This window comes from Cervus canadensis, chromosome 33 (genome assembly GCF_019320065.1).
Source record: "Cervus canadensis isolate Bull #8, Minnesota chromosome 33, ASM1932006v1, whole genome shotgun sequence".
Classification (NCBI taxonomy): Eukaryota; Metazoa; Chordata; class Mammalia; order Artiodactyla; family Cervidae; genus Cervus; species Cervus canadensis.
The window spans coordinates 3,986,601-4,002,001 of record NC_057418.1 but is presented as its reverse complement, the minus strand read 5'-3'; the positions used below and the strand labels follow the sequence as shown (position 1 = coordinate 4,002,001).

Below are 15,401 nucleotides of genomic sequence, written 5' to 3'. Positions count from 1 at the left end.
TCAACGGACCTGGGTTGGAGCAAACTTCGGGAGTTAGTGAATGCAGTCCGTGGGGTCACAATGAGTCAGACACAATTTAGCGACTGAACAAAAACAACAATATATTTTGGAGTACTTTGTTATGAAAAGATTTTCCTGAAAGCACAGTTGAGGAAGGGTTTGCCTGTCTTACCTGAGTATCAAAAGTAGAATTTGACAGATATGGGTTGTCATTGCTTAGAATGTTGGTTAGAGGTAAGGTTTTTCTTACCCCTGGTCTGCTTTGCTTTGAGATATTTGGGACTGATATCAAGGCAGACAGGAGATCCTGAAGACCATACACACGTTTTTTAGGAGGGACATGGTGAGGGAGAGGGTAGGGAGGAAAGCCGCTTATCACAAAGCTTCTGTCAGAAGTTCTGCTTGTCACATCATTTAATTTTTATGACTCCTGGATATTCTGCCTGGAGCAGCCTATACCCAGGCATCTACATGGCTAGACCATCCCTGTCCCCACTTCTTTCAGGTCACTGTCCAAGTGTCTTGTCAGATCGTCTCCTCCCGTCTCCAATCACTTGACCTCTCCTTCCTCATCCTCCTAACCCACTTAATTTATTTTCATAGCCCTTCTTATCACCTGACAGATTATACAAATTTTTATTTTCTCTCTCCTCACCATTAGAATGTAGGCTTCATGAGAACAGGGTCTTTTTTTTTGCTCACTCATGGATCTTCAGAATTTAGAAGGTACCTGAGTGTAAGTACATAGTAAGTCCTCACACTGAGGCCCTCAGAGTTTTATAACTCTCCTAAAATCTCATGGCAATTGATGGAACCACATATAAATTCTAGTCTATGTGACTTCTAAAATCCCCCCTTTGCTAAAGACCTTTGCTAATCTGGGAAGATTCCTCTATTTGTATGTGATTGAGGAAAGAGATAGCGCACAGGTTTTTTGAGTTAGCAAAAAAAATCTTAAGTAGTCAGCCAACTTCCCTGTTTTACGAATGAGGAAATGACTCTGATCGATTGAGAGTAGGTGACACGATCAAAGTAATTCCACTATTTACTGATGGAGAAAGGACCAGAATCAGGATGCCCAGTCTCCCAGTTCAGTCCTAGCCCTCGGTACCCTTCTGCATTCACTTTTTTCTTTATAAAGTGAGCTCGATTTTGATGCAGCACTCAGGTATTGGTCATAGGTGACGGGTGTGAAATAGTGGGTCCTGTTATTTTAATGCCATAATATTAATGCAGTAAAGCAGAGACTACAAACCAGATGCCCACAGGGACCAGCAGATAGCATAACAGTCAAGCTGCCGGTGGGAACTCTGGCAAACTGCCTGCCCAGGGAAACATGTTACAAGAGAAAAAGGTGGTAAACCAATCTAAAAATGTTGGAAATACCCTGCTGGCCAAACAAAACATTTCTGTCAGCCAGATCTTGCCTGCAGGCTCCCAGTTTGTGACTGCTAAAGTTTTAGTGTTAATAGCTCTTTTCTTTCCAAAGGAGTAAGTTTCAGTAAGTGGGGCTGTGTAGGAGAATATGCAAAGTGGTGTCTCTGTGGTTAATTGTTCTTTAGACTAGCCCAAGGATCAGTGGGTTGGGCTGTCAAAGTTCACAGAGGGAAAATAATTATCAATAAAAGGAGTATTTATTGCCCATCTTTATTACCCTGCTGATAAAGTTGAAGAGTAATGTGTTTTCTCTGTCATAATACCATCTGTCCTTATGCAGAGTACTTGGTTATGCTGTTTACTGACTGAGGATCAGGAAATCTTGGCGATTTGGCAGGACTGTGTATCTGTAGTTACTGTACCTCTGTGTCACTGGGCAAATCACCTGGTTTTCTACTCTGCTGTATTCATGTTTGAATAATTAAGGGCTGGATTTTATAAGGCCTAGGGAAACAAAGAATCCCGAGGATTTCATGCAGGATTTAAACCCAGCTCTTTATCTTTGCTTCTAAAACAAATCAGCAGTGATGACAAAAAACCAGTGCTGTCAGAACGAAGAGAGGCAGAGAAGACTTGGATGGTTTGAGTTTATCGCCTGCGTCTTTAAGCGTGTTGATAATAGCCGGGGATTTGCCGTGGTCCTGCTCACGTGCCAGCTGGGAAGCTGAGGCAGGTTGAGAATGATTTGCTTAATGATCTATAGGGTCATTTCTGCGCCAGACTCCATCGTAACTTGAATCGCTGTTTCTGAGGACAGGTTTCACAGGCTTCTGCCATGTAGAGCATGGATTCTGGGGCCAGTGGCATAGATTGCATGCTGGCTTTCCTTCTCATTTTGATTTATTTCTTCAATCCTCAGTTGCCTCATCCTTAAAATGGGGATAATAATGGAGACTATCTCATAGTCCTGCTGTTGTGATCATTATTCTGGCAAATTATTAAATACTCCTTCTATTCTTTTTTTTTCTCTCCTTTTATTCTTGTCATGTAGCAACCATGTGGCATAGATAATGAAAATCAAATTTTATTAACATGTACATTTGAAACACAGCATGTGAATTTCCCCCCTTTCCCAGCAGATTTAGGGCTTTTAAATTTCTTGGTAAGAACTTAGATGTGTTGGAATTAAAAACTGGCAAGGTTATTTGAACCTTGATGTGAGGGACAGTGTGGGTGTGAACTCTCAATGTTTGATCAGTACCAGCTGATTACAGCAGAGGTGAAGCCGGATGAATCTTGTGTGAGATGGGTATGAGCTGTAGGACCCGATGTTAACAGCAGAGCTCACTTTTGGCCATGTGGCTGGGTAGACATGCCTGGAAGCCCTTGCACAGTGAAACGGAAAGACCACTTGCACATGTGGACTTGGTATCCATCTCAAAGATCATCCGATGCCACTTTGCAGTGAAGGGAAGAGTTTATTATCGAAGATGATGTTTCAGTAGCTTTTATAGGTTACTGTGAAGGGCCTCTGCACTGGGAGAACAAAGATGTCTCTCCAGATCCATGCTGGAGTCTAATTAAGGCAGGAGGATGACAATAGACAAATTGCCTCCACTTTAAAAGGAGAGTGCGGGTTCACACCGAGTATTTGTTCAGGGAGGCAAGAAGCAGGCATCATGCCCTGTGGCCCTTCATACTGGGCTGCACTGGCTACTGAAAGAGCATCCAGTCCTTATCTTCGGCACTTTCGTCTTCTGCGGTATTTGTATTCAGATGCACAGTCCCCCACATAAAAGCCCAGCTTGTATTCCCACCTTTGCTTCGGTGACCTGCAGTAAAACCAAATTTTAAAAGTATATATGGTAAGGCTTTTACATGGAATGGTAATTATGCACACTGATTGTCAATGGCTTGGCATCTAGCAAGAAGCCTCCAGAGGGTCTTCTGCCTCAGGGAGCAGCAGTCTGCATGGGGCTTGAGAGGGACTTTCCTGCTTGCAGGCCTGGGTGTGCTGATCCCGTCTGTGGCAACAGCGGGCAGCGACGTCAGCGTTGCCTGGGAAACAGAGTACACAGAAGATCCACTTGGTGAACTTGAAACCAGCTCTAAACAGCTGTTTGATTCTGAACGAAACTTCAGCAAAGTTGTTTGCTGGGTGAGCTGATGGGATGAGCTGGCGGGGATGGGCCGAGGGTGGGAAACAGAACATTCTTCATGCTGTTGTCAGGGAGTCTTTGGAGGCGACAAATGAACCTCACCTCCCCACATAGCCAGTCATGGCTGGAAATCTTGGAAGAGAGTGTCTTGTTCTTAAGCCCCTGCATTACACAGCTGAGTGGCGCATAGAGGGCAGATGCCAGCCTGAGGTGAAGCCAGCCTAGCATCCAGGCCTTCTGATTCTGCCCCAGGCTCTCGGTCCTTCTCCGGCAAGCAGTGGCCCCAAAAGCTCCAGTGAATTCTGCCTCCACTCATATCACATTTGTTTTTCAACCAATTTGTTGCTCAACAAACATCCTTGAATATTAAGGAACATTAATGTGTGTGTATCTTAATCATAAATAGAAGTTCTTTATAGCTTTAATGCAGATTCACCTCTGTGGTTCTTTCACTGTTTTAAAGGTTTTGTTTCCGTTTTCTCTTCTTCCTCTTCTTCTTGTTTAGTTTTTATTTGATGTACTTAGCAAGAGAGAATCACTGTGTACCTTCATGCTGATTCTTTAATTAGAAACATACAGCGCTCTCCTCAACACACGGACTTGTCTATCCTGTTTAAAGTTCTTTGTTTTCAGGGAATAAGCGCTCTTCCCCTCCTGTAGTTTTAACTTCTCATCTATATGCTGATGACTTCTCCAATTATCCTGCCTTCAGTCAGTACCTCTTTTAGGAGCTCCTAATCTAGATTTTCAAATCCTTGCAGCAGTTCTTTTCTAATTTGAATGTCTGTAAAAGTCACCTGGGAATCTTGGTAAAATGCACATTGGGATTCACACTGGGGTACGGTTTGAGATTGTGCTTTTCCGACAAACTTGATGCTAATGCTGCTAGTCCTGGAAACACACTTCACACCCAAAGGGTCATTAATTAAGGCACAGAGGTAAAGACAAATGGATCTTGGATAAGATGGGTATGAGCTGTAGGTATATGATGTCACCCAAGAATCTCTAACTCAAATTTAGCAGGTCCAAAGTGAACCCATCACAGTCTTTGTCCAACCTGTTCTGTGTTCTACATTCTCGCTCCCAGTTAATGATGTTACCTGTTTGCCTGGCCAAGAACACACTGGAATCATTTTGCTTTCTTCTGTGTCCTCCATCCTCTTCGGCTAACTGGTCACCAAGGTCATTTGCGTCTACCTGAAAAAAGCTTCCTGAATTTGCTCTTTCACTCTTGTTTTTAGCAGTGCCTCTGGGTTCAGATCCTTATCTTTCGGAAATCCCCTTATTCCAGAGCATCACAGCTCCAGGCTGTCTCACTATTTATTTTTCTTCAAAGTATGTTTCTTAAACATTAATTTGGAGTGACATTTGCTTGTTGAAAGACCTTCCCCTGTCACATTCCAAGTGTCTCAGTATGACAGTCGAGGTTCAGTACAGTTTGGCTGTGGCCCTTTCTTGCCCCCAATGCCTAACACCATCCCCTCGCCTCCCAACTGGTTTCACTTCCCTGGAAGCCAGTATAGTCTGTCTGTATCAATCCAGTCACAGTTCCCCAAGCTCACAGTGTGTCTTTGCTTTTATGGTGGTCACTGCCTTGAATGCCTTTCTCATCACATTCTACCTAGCAGAATATTGCTCCGGCTGCACACTCCAACTCATGTCGCTCTTCTCTGAACTCCTTGGCCAAGTCTCTTCCTTAAAGCTTGTGACTTCTTCTGATCTCTGCTCACATGGCAGTCCCCACGTGCACTATTGTTTTGGAGTTCATTGCATGGGTCTTTGTTATCTACCAAATCCTAGGCTTGCCTTGTCTGAAATAACACCTACATCCCATTATTTAGCATAGTGTGGAATAAAGTAGGTTTTCCCTAAGTGTTTGCTGAGTCACTGAAAAAGCAAATATTCTGTAGTCAGACAGATGTGAAATTTTGTGTGTTGGGAGTAGGAGAGAGTTACTTCACTTGTATATATTTGGGTGTATGAGGAAAACCTGCCCACCGCCTCATCCTTTCTGCAGCGGCGCTGTCCATACCATAGCCACGAGCTGTCTGTGGTGACTGAGCGCTTGAAATGTGGTTGGTCCAAACTGTGCTGGGATACTGGCATAAGTTACAGGAGTTTGAAGATTCAAAATGGAAAAAAAAAGCAAAAGATTTCATTAACAATTTTTATGTTAATGACACATTGCAATAATACTTTGGGTATATTGGGCTAAAGTACACCATCAAAATTAACTTTACCTGTTTGCTTTTTGTTTTTTAATGTGACTGCTAGAAAATTTTAAAGTACTACTGTGGCTTGCCTTTTATTTCAATTAGACAGCACTACTGTAAAATAACAATTTATTGTCACATTCAGAACAACTCAGGTTTCCTGCCCCTCCCTCCCTCTAATTATGCTTTTTAATATTCTGTCAAGTATTTAAGGTTTAGGGTTAAGTTTTCAATTATGAGTTGTTGATTTAAAAAAAAATCATTTATGTGAAAATACTACTGCTGAATTCAGTTTTTCAATTTGTAGTGTCTTTTGAGATGATTCTTTCAATTCTTACTGAACTACCAAACTAAATCTCAGTAACTTTAGTATACGTCAGCAATCAATAAAAACTCAGAATGTTTATTTCTTTATTTACCATGATACATGGAGTAGTAAGAAATAGAAAATTAGAAAGTTTACTCTAAAATTTGCGCTATAAAATCCACATCTTTAACCCTATCATCACCAGGCATGGTTTCTTGAAAATTTTGCTGGTTTAAAATCACATACATTCCTTACCATAATAAAAATCTTCTGCTTCATTATTCAGTGTTTAAAGCTTAAGGATTCTATAAAAGCTTTTTTTTTTTTCTTTTTAACTTGAGATGTCTAAAGCACTTGTTTTTCTAATTTTCTATAGCCATAGGATCCTTTTCCAGTACATTCTTAAATGGATTGCCAGGTAACTTATTTATCGGAGTTTCTATAGTTGAGGGGAAGGGATAAGTGGGGAACACAGAGAGGTTCATTTCCATAACCTTATTTTCTCCTTCCTTAAAAAATGCAACTCTGGGAGTTCTCTGGTGGTCTAGTGGTTAGGATTTGGTGCTTCAGTTAGGTTCAATCCCTGGTCAGGGAATTGAGGTCTCACAAATTGCTCAGTGTGGGTAGGTGGGTTGTGGGGTGAGGGGAGCAACTCTAAGTCAAAGTGACTGGTTAAATTCAGACTTTATACATGAAAACATCAATGTGAACAGATTAGACTTATATAATTTTTAGATTTAGAAAAGACTTGAGGTATTCTTTATTTTTCTTTTTTAAAATGTATTTATTGTTAATTGAAGGATAGAATTGAGGTATTCTTGTTGTAGGGTGAATTTTATGTCATGCTTGCTTACACAGTGAACGGTAGGCCTGGAGAAAGGCTGATTTCTTCTGACTTCCAGTAGAATCTTTTTTCCCGTACACTTTCCTGTAATAATAGCCTAAAAAATACTCTTTCTTGGGACATTAGTATGGACAAACAATGATGACAGCACTTGAAATGGGAGGATGGGGTATTAAGCTGTTGGAGAGAAAGTGAGGGCATTTACACCGTGACTCCTGGAGTAGTAGCCCAAAGTGAGGATGGGGTGACCGCTTAGGGAGGCAGTCAATAAAATGTCAGTCTCTCTTCCCTCTGTACTCACTCCATAGCTTCTTGCAATTCACTGATTAGGGTTGAAAATGGCACAATGAATTATGCAAAAGCTATTTCTGCAGCAGGAGCTGTCTTGCAGCCTAATGCACAGATGGAAAGATCCTCTTTTAATCATTGTTCCCACAACACTTGGAAGCTTTTTGAGGAATAAGCACTCAGAAGTGGAAGTGAATGGCCTTCAACAGTAAATGAGTTCCTTCTGCAGAGAGGAACTGAAATGTATTTATATGCAGATGGTTGCCCTGTGTTTGAACGTTCATCCATGTCATCTGAGATTCAAGCCAAACATCTCTTGAAATGCTTGGGTTTGAGATGGTTCTACCGAGGAATTACTTCTGCCCCGGCTGGCCCAACGTTATTATTTTTCTTCAGAAATGGCGACAAGTAGTTAAATGCCAGTTCATGAAGATATGCAAATTACATCTTTTTCTGATCTTTAGTTACTACTGAAGAGACTGAATTAGTTAGCATCCCCTTACTTTTATTAGCATAATATTAATGCAAATCATTAGCAAAGGCTTTTTAAGAAGGAAAGCAGAACCATCCATGGAAAGCAATTCAAAGCAGTGTTTATGTCCTCAGTTAGGAAGGAGAAACATTTATGACTACATTTCTTACTTAGGTATCTATGCCAAGGACCACCCAACTGGGCCTTTTTTGGTGCTTGCTTGGTTTCACTTGCAGATCAAGAATCAATCTGGAAAAGGCCCAAAGGTTATATGCGGGTACAAAGGTTATATACAGGTACCTGTATCATGATTCAGGTACCACCAAGAATGTGTACTATAGTGTATATTTCTAAGACATTGCTTTTTAAAATTTGGGAGGAAAAGGTAAATGAACGTTATTCATTGGACAATTCAAGGTATAGTAAAAGACTGACTTAAAACTTCCCAGCTAAGGGGTTAATATAAAGAGGACACTGATTAATTCTTTATTTGCTTGGAGGAAATGGGCTTAAATTGGAGGGAAGTAAAGTTGAATCAAATAACAGGAAGACACTGTTGGCTCTGGGGGGAGCTTTATAAAATTAGAATGAGGGAGAGCGAGAGCCTGGAATCTTCCTTCTTCTTGCCTCTTGTTGTGATACACACGTTTTGTATACTTCCCTGCATCTTTGTCTGCCTCTAACTGGGCTGAACTTGCAGCACCTGCTGTCTGCACTGCTCATTTGCATGGAGTCAGTGTTCCCTGGACTATTATTTTCCTATGTGTTTTATCTATTCTAATACCATGTAAACTCTTAGGGATCAGAGGTGAGGCCCTGTACTGCTTTGGACTTCAACTTGTATATGTGCATGCCAAATCGCTTCAGTTGTGTCCAACTCTTTGTGACCCTGTGGACTATAGCCCCCCAGGCTCCTCTGTGGAGGAGGGATTCTCGTGGGGTTCTCCATGCAAGAATAGTGGAGTGGGTTGCCATGTCCTCCTCCGGGGATCTTCCCAACCCAGGGGTTGAGCCCATGTCTCTTATGTCTTCTACATTGTTGGTGGGTTCTTTACCACTCGCGCCACCTGGGAAACCCTCAACTTGCATAATACCTTGCAGCTAATGAGGAAGCCAGTATTTGTTGAATGAATGTATGAATCACAACTTGGTTATCTGTTTATTATCAAGTGAGAACTCAAGTTCTATAGTGTCATTCCACCAAAACATTGAAGTGTTGACCTAATTCCAATTCCACTGTTCTTTCCAATGTTCACTTTATTACTTGAATGGAAAATATAATTAATTATGTAGATTAAGTAGGCTTCCCTGGTGCCACAGTGTTAAAGAACCCACCTGCCAATGCAGAAGACATTAGAGACTTGGGTTCGATCCCTGGGTGGGGAAGATCCCCTGGAGGAGGAAATGGCAAACCACTCCAGTATTCTTGCCTGGAAAACTCCATGGATAGAGGAGCATGGCAGTCTACAATTCATGGGGTTGCATGGAGTTGGACCAAGCTAAAAGTAATTTAGCAGGTAGGCAATAGCATAATGAAGACCAAAGATTGAATGTAGGTATTCTTCAGTGAAACTTTCTATTCACAAAGCTATTGGATTAAGAAATTTACATTCCTGTATTAGATTGGTTGGCCTATGCTTAGAGTTTCACAAGTATTTCTAGTAAGAGCTGTGTATTTACTTTATAGAACCATCTTTAGCAAATAACTGAAGTCCTTTATGAGGTGAGGACACTTAATAGTTGGCCCTCAAACATCTAAATTGAAAGAAAAACTAGAAAAATTCTGAGTCTTGGATGGTTACTGTGCAGTGTCTGATGGCCTAGATCTTTCTAACCTACTGGGACAAGATAGTAAAGGAAGTCTATCTTTGATCCCATCATCCTCCCTGGCTACCAGGCCCTAGGTGCCCTGCATAAATACCACCTTCTGCCTTAGGGGCACTACATCCTTTTATTCTTCTCCTTGTAGAACTTACTCAGATTCTGTTCTGTCTCGAGAGGCTTATTCTCTAGTCAGTGACCCTCTTGCTGATCTCTTCTGCAGTGTTAGCTCCCTGAAATGACAGTTCTTTCTTCCACGTCTCTGTCCTGGCAAGAAGGGGCATGGGTGACACTCGTGGCCAGGATGTGAATTCCTGGGAACCGTGCCTGGGCAGTGTATGGGATTCATTCGAGAGGGCAGCTCAGCAGATGACCACTCAGTCTGGATTGTTTCTTTGTAGGGACTGGGCAGAAAGGAGAATCCATGTATGGAGTAGTGGGGTCAACAGTAGAGAGCAGTGGGAGGCTGGAGTCCTTGAGCTGGACTGTGATTTATCATCAGCTTTTTATAGAATGCCAACAGCCTTGGCCATGGCTAGGGAGGGAACTCTTGTGAATTTCTTAACTGGTTTCAAATTCCCGCAAGGAATGGCATTTTGGAACCAGATGCCATGTTACTTTTGGTGAAGTGGGAATATTGCTGCCCCATGTAAATAACAGGTTGACAGTAGGCTTGCATAAGCCTGATGATGAGCTGGAGACTCTCAGACTTCCTAAGAGGACCAGGAGAGGAATTCAACCAGGACAGGTGCATAAATGTAAATCCAGCTTGAAGGATTTAATCCTCCCAGAACTGGATTTACCAGAGCTCTGTGTGCCTATAAGTGTGCTGGATGATGTGGGAATCGCATTAGTTAGGTTTTTTCTTTTTTTAATTTATTCCTTTATTTTTGGCTGTGCTGGGTCTTTGCTGCTGTGCGTGGGTTTTCCCTAGTTGCAGTGAGCAGGGGCTGCTCTCTGGTTGTGGTGCATGGGTCTCTCAGGCTGCGGTTTCTCTTGTTGCAGACCCAGGCTCTAGGGCCTGGGCTCAGTAGCTGTGGAACATGGGCTTCGTGACCCAGCGCCATGTGGAATCTCCCTGATCAGGGATCGAATCCACGTCCTCTGCACTGGCAGGTGGATGAATTCTTAACCTCTGGACCACCAGGGAAGTCCTAGTTATGTTTTCTTATTTGTATTTTTTCTTTCCCTTCTGCAGGTTCCCGTAATTTTTCCCATAAAGCCCTTGCCCATTCCTCACGGTCACCTTAGGTCTCTCTGTCTTTTGGACCTTGTTCCTGTCCTCTGAACAGAGCTCAGCGACTTGGACTAAAAACATTTGTTTTTGTGAGATTTTTGGTCTCACAAAAATTAGTTTTGGTCTCTCAAAAATTAGTTTTAAAGCCCCCACCCCTCAGGCAACATTTTACTATTAGAAATTGCCTTTAGTTTCCATATTTTATTTTATATTTCATGTCTTTTTGAGGCTACTTGTGTTCATATCTCTCTTATGTTGAGTCAGCTTAGATTCTAAAGCATACTAAGAAAAAGGTGATCTCAGATAATCTCATTGAAAAAGGGAAAAAAATATCCTGTAATATTCACATAGTGTACTTTGTAACTGACTTCTGAAAACACTTAGTGGAAAATGTTACAGATGAATTATTTCTAAGCTTGGCTAAATTATTTCAAGAGCTGGAAATTATTTCTTTACCACCCCCTTCCATCTCCTTGGTACAGCTGACTTTTAGTACCTGGCTTATGAAAATACTTCCTGGCCTTCAGAACTCACCAGTTGACATTATAGCCTTTGAGGGTCGTTTGGAGCTATCCATAAAATCACACTTTGCAGCCTTAGTGAAGCAGCTTTCTCTCTCCTACCCAGGCATTTGCCACACAGTTACTGCTGTTTTAAATTGTCCTGCTGTTACTGTTCACCGGCGTGACTTGGAAATGATGTAGAAATACGTGTCTTCTCCCTCTTTATTGTGTAGCATAAATGCAGACATCCTTCCACTTTGAACACTTTTTTCAGTGTTTGTCTATAGCGGTCCTTATGCTGATTGGTGGAAGCTTGGTTTTATGCCACTGTGGCCCCCCTGAGATAAATGATTTCCCAACCTTATTGTAACAGACAATCACAAAAGACTGAAAAGAGTTTAATAATAGTGCCCCCATCTTTTCCACAGTATATGCCCATGCATTTAGCTTCAGTTATTATCAAAAGGTGTTTTTTTTAAATCCAGTCTTGCCTTGTGTCCATGTTTTTATTGGCATAGGAAAATTAATGTTAATATGTATATAAAGTCTTATAGAAAGGCAAGAGAGTGGCCCATAGAAATAAGTGAAACCATTATCCAACAGTATTCTAAAATATTAGTGTTCACAGTTTTGTGTTACAGCAACAAATATTTTGTTAGTACCTATGTGATGGTGCGGGCTTCTCAGGTGGCTCATGGTAAAGAATCCATCTGCCAGTGAAGGAGATGCAGGTTTGATCCCTGGGTCAGGAAGACCCCCTGGAGAAGGAAATAGCAACGCACTCCAGTATTCTTGGAAAATACCATGGGAAGAAGAGCCTGGCGGTCACAATAGAGTCAGACATGACTGAGTGACTAAAACAGGAGCAATGTATGGTGGCAGGCTTTATGAATCAGTAGCAGCTTACTTTATGAATTGGAAAATTTATCAGAAAATTTATCAGAAAATTGTAATTTGTCAGTCTGTAGTCAGCCAATGCCCAGAATGAGTGTCCTGGCCAACAGTTAAACATCTATCCTGGATCCTAGATCTTGAAGTATATTGTTAAGTTTTGTATGTGAGAGAGTTGCACATTGGTGAAAATTTACCCATTTGCTTTAATGTATTTTTAAGGCATGTGGTTAACTGTAATGTTGAGATTCTAAGCTAATGGAGGGCATGATAGGGGACTTTTGAATGAGGAGTTCAAGCATATTAGAGAAGATGGGAAGACTTTGGTCTTTTACCTCTGCGAACATGTTGAGAACTTGATAGACTCCTCAGAAAGAAAAAAGCACGTCTTTGAAACCCAAAAGGCAAAAATTTGGTTTTTCAAGAGCAATGAAAAATAAATAGGTATAAGCTTGGTGACAGTTTTGGGTGCTAATAGCTACCTTTGAAGCCTCACAACTTTTGTGAGAAAAGATTCAGGCATTAGACAGTTGTGAGAAAACCAGACTCCGTCTCAGGAAAGACTAGCCTGTGGAGCCTAGGGACCGGTGGGAGTGGGCTTCAGGCAAATCCAGGAGGACTGTGGCAAACAGTCTGGGGAGAGGGGGTGTCCCAGGATGGGCTGTGGAGGTGACCTAAATTATTGATCTGAATTTGCGGAAATGGTTATTTGGGCAGAGGTTGAAGTGGAGGTGCGTGGATAGTGGCAGAGAGGAAGTGAAATCCTGAGGAAGGAAAGGTGAACCATAGCAGGGCCTGAAGCGTGTTAGGGGCAGTGCTGAAGCAGAGGTCATGAACCAGAGGCCCTTTTTGAGGGTTGTCTGGGCTGCTGGTTCGGTGAGGAACTGGAAAATTCCACCTTTGCCTAGTGTCAGTATCATTTCTAACCTCTCTGACAGCACAGACTTGAGCAGGTTGGTTGAACAGGCATCTCTGATAAGGTGCCCAACACTCTGCAGGCATTCAAAAAATATTTTATTTGTTTTAGCAATTAAGTTGACAGGATGGAACCAGGGAATGTGTGCTTAAGAAACTGTATGCCGGTGCTTATTTGTGACTTAATATCAGGTACAGTCTGATAAGGAAACTGGCTGTTTTATATGTTTCATATAAGGAAGCCTACTTTCAAATTAAACACTCAAGAGTTACAGTGGCATAGAACAATTACCTATTAATTACCTTTTAGGGTTTCCTGATGACTAATTTCTTTATTGTCTACTTTTCATGTCCCTGTTTTATTCCTTTGTAGTTTTGTGCAATTAAATAAGAAACACCTTAGAAATTAAAAGGAGGATGTTGTTCCAGAGGCAGCGATAATTCAGTAATTAGTAATCAAACAGTTCCCAAGCATCTGCTATGGTAAATGGTTGGCTAAACCCAGGGACACCCAGATGAAAAAACAACAGCAGCCAAAAAAAAAAAAAAAAGAACTCTGTAGATACTTGCCCCAAGGAACACATAGTGTAGTGGTAGAAATACAAGTGTGGGTAACACAGTCTGAGTTGTGGTCAGGGCTGGGGGGAGACTGAAGGAGCAAGGAAATGTCTGTCTTTATTCCAGCCCCCGTGGAAAAAGGTGCCAAGATATGACAGCTGGAGAACAGATCCAACTGGAGAGCCACCAAATGAGTGGTGTTGTACCTCCAGATGTTTCACAACTAACCAGAACGCGGAGAGGCCAGAGTTCTGGACTTGAGCTGTGTCATTGCACCCCAGTGTCAGGTAGACACACGTCCTGGTGATGGAGAATTGAGATGGAGCAGCGTGCATATGCAAACTCAGTCCCATGTGCTTTGAACCAGTCTTCCAAGATCAAGTTAAAGTCCCACTTCAGGTCTCTCCAGCCTGGTCTTGGAAAATGACTTTGACGTTAAGATCCCTCCCTGGCTCCATTTGGCTACTTGTTGAGTCGTGTCTCTAGTGGAGGAAGGAAAAACTGCCTCTTGAGAGAGACTGGGGGAGCTCAGACAAAGAGGATCTCACATCTACTGAGAAGAAGCCCTCAAAAATAGGAAAGTCCTATGTCTGGTGGTTGGTGTTTGCCCATGATTTCCCTTTTACATAACCTGTGTCTCTACTTAAAAGGGAAGGGAGTTTTTCCAGCTTACTCTGGTTGCCTCATGATGCTTCCACATGCCTTTCTGTCTCATACCTTTTTTCCTTCCTTTCTGCTAGACCCGGTGGTTCTGGCTGCTGCCGATAGCCTTATTCTGTTAGTGATATTCACATATGGGTTGGTTCTACCATAGTTTTTTGGTAAAAGTGATAAAGCCAAGTTTTCCAAGCTTTCTCTCAGCAACCTTACTAATGTGCTTCTCTTCCCAGCTTGACTTGGGCAGTGTTGGGTAAATGGTGCATCATCAGTTCATTTGTTCATTGTTTTGCCATGTGTCAAAGTTGGGTGGACGCTCTGTGGTGACTAGAGCAGTGTGCTATGCAGATGTTAAGTGATTTTTATTTTTAAAGAAAAAGCTGAAAGAAATAATGAGTACATTTTAGCTCTATCCTTCCACCCCATGGGCTTCCCTGATGGTTAAAAATCTGCCTGCAATGCAAAAGACCTGGATCCAATCCCTGGATCAGGAAGATCCCCTGGAGAAGGGAATGGCAACCTACTCCAGTATTCTTGCCTGGAGAACCCCATGGACAGAGTGGGTGCTACAGTCCATGGGGTCGCAAAGAGTTGGACTCAACTGAGTGATTAACGCTAGGATTAATACAACTACTACGGCTCCCCCCACCCTACTCCCCAAATGAAAGGGTTAAAATGTGCAAAGGAGGAAAGTAAGCTTACTTGGATTGTGAAAATTAGTGTGTTTCTAAAACTGTAGCAGTTGGGTCAGGAAGAAGATGTGAGGAACTTCTCTCCTGGGCTCTGAAGGCTGTCTGGGAGTGGGAAAAGAAAGGCCAGAGAGGGATTGCTTCCTAATCAACTTCCTCCCGCCTTAAAGCATTGTCAGTGTTCTTTCTTCCCAGTGTCAGAGCCACTTCTAATAATTACTGCTTTCAACTAAACAATAGTAGGCATTCAGTTCACAGGGAAAAAGAAATGACATGGGTCATTCATAGGCTGCAGTTCTTCCTAGTCACTCAAATTCAACGTAGTCTGATGGACAAGGCCATTACGGAGTATTAATAGCTTCACCGTCTCAGATGGCAGTGATTACTTCTTTAATATCACTGATAAAATGAAAGAGAAAAATCTACACATCAGAAGCACTCCTCCCCACCCCAGCCTAGAGGTAATGTAG

At 42.1% G+C, this 15,401-nt stretch overlaps 1 protein-coding gene across 4 annotated transcripts in view; it reads left to right on the top strand.

The window, feature by feature from the left end:
* ARHGAP18 (Rho GTPase activating protein 18) overlaps positions 1-15,401 on the top strand; it is a 193,096-nt gene that overhangs the window by 106,365 nt on the left and 71,330 nt on the right. The window contains exons 1-2 of one of the 4 annotated variants that reach the window (XM_043456969.1): positions 8,766-8,776; positions 15,386-15,392. The exons of the other annotated variants lie outside the window; for them this stretch is intronic. The gene's annotated coding sequence lies outside the window, so the exon portion shown is untranslated. Of the gene's footprint in view, positions 1-8,765; positions 8,777-15,385; positions 15,393-15,401 lie in introns of those variants that run through there. 4 annotated transcript variants of the gene reach the window in all.